The sequence below is a fragment of the Macrosteles quadrilineatus genome, unplaced genomic scaffold (genome assembly GCF_028750875.1).
Source record: "Macrosteles quadrilineatus isolate MER2022 unplaced genomic scaffold, UCM_ALF_1.0 Scaffold_2__2_contigs__length_208266976, whole genome shotgun sequence".
Taxonomy (NCBI): Eukaryota; Metazoa; Arthropoda; class Insecta; order Hemiptera; family Cicadellidae; genus Macrosteles; species Macrosteles quadrilineatus.
Window position 1 is genome coordinate 1,665,761 of NW_026542595.1, and position 6,841 is coordinate 1,672,601.

A 6,841-nucleotide genomic window follows, 5' to 3' on the forward strand; every position below is an offset into this window, starting at 1 on the left:
TCAGGTTAGCTCGTTCGCTACGGTAACTCGCCTCCAGGTTGAAGTCTGTTCGCTACGCTCACTCACCTTTTGGTTGCAAATTAGCTATTGTCATAAATATAAAAAAAATTGTTCTGCACCCTGTTGGTAAACCTATTAACATTTTAATGCTATTGAACATCACATAATCAAACTGTTTAGTTGAACCAGCTGTTAAGATTCTTCAATTCCATTTAAATATGAGTACTCATAAGATTAACATGTGAAACTCCAGAGCCACTGGGGTGGAGCCCTTTTGACAGATCTGCACCAAACTTCACACAAACCATCCTTGAATAATGCTTAATAATGCCTGAAAGTTTCATTACAATCTGTCGAGTGGTTTCGGAGTCCATAAAGGACAAACAAACAAACAAACATACATTGGATTTGATATATACAGGGTGTATATAAAGTCCCGCACGGGCTTAATTAATATTTTCTAAACGACAACAGATAAACTAATAAGATTTGGTACATCAACACCACACCTAAAAATCTACTTTTTCAAGGAACTATGAATTTTCTGTCGTATCATGGGGACGAGGAGTCAGAAGGAAATCTTAAATAGGAGCATAGGTCAATATGCACATCAGTTTAAAGGTCTTTACTAGCAGAATATAATGCCGCAAATTTGAACTCAAACGGACAACCGAGCCAAGAATGACAGTTGTTCAAATATTCATTTAATTAGCATTCCTATTATACACTTACTCCTCAGGGGGCACAGCCCTAGGAATCGGAAGAAAATTGTTAACGTAAGCATAGGTCGATACGCACATCAAATTAAAGGTCTTCACTAGTAGATTACAATGCCGTAAATTCAAGCTCAAAAGAACGCCTGAGTAAAAAATGGCAGTCGTTCAAAGATTCAAAATGGCAGATTCAAGAAATCTTTGAACGGCTGCCATTTTGCGTAGGATCAACCTTTTGAAGTGCGATTTGCGGCATTGTATTCTACTAAAAAAGACCTTTCATTTGATGTGCATATTGACCTATGCTTCCATTTAAGATTTTCTTCCGACTCCTTGCGGGACGTCCCCATGATATGACAGAAAATTCATAGTTCCTTGAAAAAGTAGATTTTTTTTGTGTGATGTACCAAATCTTATTGATTTATCTGTTGTCGCTTAGAAAATATTAAGCTCGTGCGGGACTTTATATACACCCTGTATAGATAATGTCTAAAGTTATATCCTATACTCTAATACGAGCAATGTTTGCTTGTATGTATGTATGTATGTATGCTTGCTTGCACAAAGATCTCGAAAACGGTTCCGACGATTTTCTTCAAATGTTGTAAATAGTTTAATTCTGGCCTAAAAATGAGTTTACTGCAGTTAGAACAGCCAACAAAAATCTAATTACGTAGAAAAATGAAACTGAAAATCACATTTTTTTAACATTAGTCTTATGGGTTGCTAGGTAACCTTGTTGGCTGAATTAAATAACAAGGAAAAAGTAAACAAAAGACTTGAAGTTGTAGCGTGTGTTCATAATAAGCCAACTACCCACAGTATACTAGCAAATTACAAATACAGTACAAAAGGAAAAACACCATTTAGCAAAGATTATACTGAAGATTACTCGATACATTGTCTATGATTGTAGTCAAGGGTAGCAGTGAGAAGTCTGGGATCTGTTTATGACGATTAGATAAGGGTATGGGCAATCCAAAAATGCTATGGGAAGGGAGGGAAACAGGTCCGTGACGTAGGAAGTGGTGAAGGACATAGTCAAGGCGAGTAGTCCGGAGCGTGGGAACTGTTCATGACGATTAGATAAGGGTATGGGCAATCCTAAAATGCTATGGGAAGGGAGGGAAACAGGTCCGTGACGAAGGAAGGTGTTAAGGAAGTAGTCAAGGCGAGCTGTCCGGAGTGTGGGAACTGTTCATGATGATTGGATAAGGGTATGGGCAATCCTAAAATGCTATGGGAATGGAGGGAAACAGGTCCGTGACGTAGGAAGTGATGAAGGAAGTAGTAAAGGCGACCAGTCCGGAGTGTGGGGACTGTTTATGACGATAAGATCAGGGTATCTGCAATCCTAAAATGCTATGGGAAGGGAGGGAAACAGGTCCGCGACGTAGGAAGTGGTGAAGGAAGTAGTCAAGGCGAGTAGTCCGGAGTGTGGGAACTGTTTATGACGATTAGATTAAGGTATCAGCAATCCTAAAATGCTATGGGAAGGAAGGAAAACAGGTCCGCGACGTAGGAAGGTGTTGAGGAAGTAGTCAAGGCGAGCTGTCCGGAGTGTGGGAACTGTTTATGACGACTAGATTAAGGTTTCTACAATCCTAAAATGCTATGGGAAGGGAGGAAAACAGGTCCGCGACGTAGGAAGTGGTGAAGGAAGTAGTCAAGGCGAGTAGTCCGGAGCGTGGGAACTGTTTATGACGATTAGATAAGGGTATGGGCAATCCTAAAATGCTATGGGAAGGGAGGGAAACAGGTCCGTGACGAAGGAAGTAGTCAAGGTGAGCTGTCTGGAGCGTGGGAACTGTTTATGATGATTGGATTAAGGTATTTGCAATCCAAAAATGCTATGGAAAGGGAGGAAAACAGGTCCGCGACGTAGGAAGTGGTGAAGGAAGTAGTCAAGGCGAGTAGCCGGAGTGTTGGAACTGTTTATGATGATTAGATTAAAGTATTTGCAATCCAAAAATGCTATGGAAAGGGAGGAAAACAGGTCCGCGACGTAGGAAGTGGTGAAGGAAGTAGTCAAGGCGAGTAGTCCGGAGTGTGGGAACTGTTTATGACGATTAGATTAAGGTTTCTACAGTCCTAAAATGCTATGGGAAGGGAGGAAAACGGGTCCGCGACGTAGGAAGTGGTGAAGGATGTAGTCAAAGGCGAGCTGTCCGGAGTGTGGGAACTGTTTATGACGATTAGATTAAGGTATCTATAATCCTAAAATGCTATGGGAAGGGAGGAAAACAGGTCCGCGACGTAGGAAGTGGCGAAGGAAGTAGTCAAGGCGAGCTGTCCGTAGTGTGGGAACTGTTTATGACGATTAGATTAAGGTATCTGCAATTCTGAAATGCTATGGGAAGGGAGGGAAGCAGGTCAATGACGTAGGAAATGGTGTAGGACGTAGTAAAGACGAGCTTTCCGGAGTGTGGGAACTGTTAATAACGATTAGATTAATTTATCTACAATCCTAAAGTGCTATGGAAATGGAGGGAAACAGGTCCATGACGTAGGAAATGGTGTAGGACGTAGTAAAGGCAAGCCGTGTGGAGTTTGGGAATGGATCTATGTGTCTCCAATACAGTACTAAGACTGCTTTCAGAGTGGACTAATGATTTCCCCCGAGCAAAGCTCGGTCCCCAGGTACTATAATTTAAGGCTCTTGCTCCACAAAACAAAATATGTTGTAATTTTTCATAAACCTGTTTATATTTTAACTAGCTATTACCCACGGGCTTCATCCCGTTTGACTTCATAAGTATTAATTAAACTATTGATCGGTTATTTAAGCTGAAATAAACAAAACAGAATACAGTAATACAAACAAATAATCACACCTGATTTTAATAAGGTAATAAATTATTGAAAGAATAACATACAAATAAGTACAGCTGAGGTATTTTTAACATAGGTATATGGAAAGATCCCTTTAGAAAGGAATTACGACCTTAAAGGGCAATTTATGAAATAATGGATAGTTAGTTTTGCAAAAGGTTTCTCGCCATAACGAACATTTTAAGTATACGGTTTATGGGGGTGTGACTTGTAGTTGTTCAAAAGTTAATACTTTGGGATTTATATATGGATTTGAAAGGACAAGACTCATGTTTTGAAGACTACTAAACATGTTTTATTCTTCAAAATCCCTTAAAGGCCTAGGAAGGATAAGATTTGTTTCGGATTAAAATATTTTATCTAGGCTTTATAAATTATTATTTTTTATATTCCATTATTTTATCCAAATTAATCGTTCTTTATATGTTACATACTGTTCTCCAATTTTTGTAGTTTCCTATATTATGCTATGTTCTCTGGTCTTTTAGTTGCATTCATTTATAAAAACAATTCAATGATGTTAAAAAGAAATATTTGCACATTTTGTCAAATTCTTACGCAGTATGATATTCCTCAAGGACTCTAAACATAAAAATAATCTTGTGTGCAGATTTCATTGTAAAATATATTGTAATTATGTTTTTAGAGTTCCTTGTTTTATCTAACACTTTACTTACTTAACACCTTTATGTTAAAATCTAGTCGTTATGATTTTAATATATTAATTAAATGTATATCCGACGGCGACATGTATGTATAATTCTGTATAATAATAGAATAAATGTTTCATATGTGAACTTCGCCTGTTTTACATTGAGAGATTACAAAATAGTTAGCTATTGCTTGTAATTGAAGATTCTAAACATCTATATTATTAAAAGAATTTTTAGGATTTTTGTGTGCAGCAAATCAACCCCTAATTATTTTTTTTTTATAGGCACTAGTAGTGTGACTATTGAAAGCCTCTTTTATGTCACATCAAATTTCTGAGTAAAGAAAACTATAAGGTAAAAAACCTTTTTTCCTATATGGGAAATTCGCTAAAAGAATCTTGTACTATAATGCATTCTGTTAGTGGCTCATTAAACTATAATTTAAAATTGTTACTAGCAGCCTGCGTCACTTCGTGATTTCAAAATCCGTGCTATATTTCATACCGGTTAGTAATTTTCTTCTGTACATTTCAAACAAATAGCATTACAATTTTTTACTTGAATTCCCTAATACCTCAAGAAAATATACTATGCAAATCCTATCACAACACAAGATCCAACGTAAGTCATTTTCTTCTTTACATTTTATACAAATAACATTACAATATTTTACTTGAATATACTGAAACATCACCAACTACAGATAACCCAATTTTTGTATGGATGTAATGAAAATAGCGTGGGGTCCCAGATTATCGACATCCCATATGATCGACACTGAAATCGTCGCATCTTGTCGACATCAGTAGCGGTGCAGGGGGGCCCGTGAGCCTTGATCGGGATTTTCGGTAAATTTTACCGGCACACGGGCCCGCGATAGTGTGACAGGCTCAGCCACACGGGTCCCCTATCATAACAATAATTATATGAGAATTAAAATAGGCAACGTTTTTTTATGATGAAAATTTGTTCAAACCTATAGTTCAAGTAGTTTACAACAACTAAACTAACACTATTACTTGACCGATCAATATAAATTATCTACCAACCTAAGTAAAAGAATTGTCATCAGTCATGCGGGTTGCATTAAACTGTCCTCGTGGATTGTGTGAAGGCGCAGTCAAAATTGGTTGCATAATAATAGGGCCGTATTTATAACCAAATTGGCCTCTGTCATCGTCACCCGCGGGGAAAGGTTCTCGTCGATATCCGCGATCGCGGCAAAAGCGTAGGCCTAATCTTTCAATTTCGTGAGCGTGATCCTTACGGATATAAAAGCTTTTACTTTCAATTGTGCATTATTGTATTGAATACTGAGAAAATCGGCTCGTGCTTGATTTTCTGACTTTGTGCTTGATCTCTCAAGCTTGTAGTCCAGGCTCTGCTCGGCTCGAAAATCGACATTATAGGCCTATTATAAAAATCAACCGTTTCCAAAGCAACCCAATCTTGAACACACTAAAAATGTAACTAAGGGCCTCAGGACAAATCAGATCGGTTCAAAATCGGGTTGTTTTGGAAACGGTTGATTTTTATAATAGGCCTATAATGTCGATTTTCGAGCCGAGCAGAGCCTGGACTACAAGCTTGAGAGATCAAGCACAAAGTCAGAAACTCAAGCTCAAAAAATATTTGATTTTTTTCTCTTTGCCACCAGTTAATAAAACTATTAACTGACTATTTCCACAGAAAACATACTACCATTGACTATTGGACACAGAAGTTGTTGTATTAATAGTCAAAGATACTACTATAACCCAGAATGCCAACCGCATGGTAAAAAGCATTAAGTGTTTTGAGAGAGCTTTGCCTGTCAATCGTAGGCAGCGCCACCAACGTTGCCATGCACTCAGCATAGCAAAGCTGGTGGCGCTGCCTACGATTGACAGGCAAAGCTCTCTCAAAACACTTAATGCTTTTTACCACGCGGTTGGCATTCTGGGTTATAGTAGTATGTTTTCTGTGCTATTTCACTCCTAAAAAAGGTCCTTTTTGAAATATTTTATTTTAGAAAGTGTCGTCAAGCGGAAGCAGAGTCGTTTTAACTCTTTCTATTCGTGGCTAAGAACATTAGCTGAGAACTGTGAATTCAAAGACTTGGATTAGTCCAAGAGTTTTAGGGATAAAAATGCCATTCGACCTAACAAATTCGGACTAAGTGGAAACTTTTCACAGTTGTTTTGTAAGCCTAGATAAATTAAATTTTCAAAAGTCCCCATAAATCCTGGCTGTGCTTCAGCCGCCATCTTGGAAAATGGCGGCTAATTTTCACTTTTTGACATTATTTCACAAACTATTAGTAATAGAGAATTTTGGTAAATACAAAAGTTAAAGAACATCTAAAAATACATCTTTTAGCGAATTTCCCATATAGGGATTAAGCTATTACCGTAGTACTCATGGTAAGACCTGGACGCGGGACCGATTTTTTTTTTCGTTTCGAGGTCCCTAGAGGCCAAAAACACCATCCGTTCAAATTCATATATATATATATATATTTATATATTTATATATTTATATATATATATATATATATATATGTGTCCGTCAGCACGATAACTCGAGCAAAAATGATCCGATTTTGATTAAATTTGGTACAAACGTGTAAACGTACGTTTATTCGAACGAGTTCGCGATCCAGCA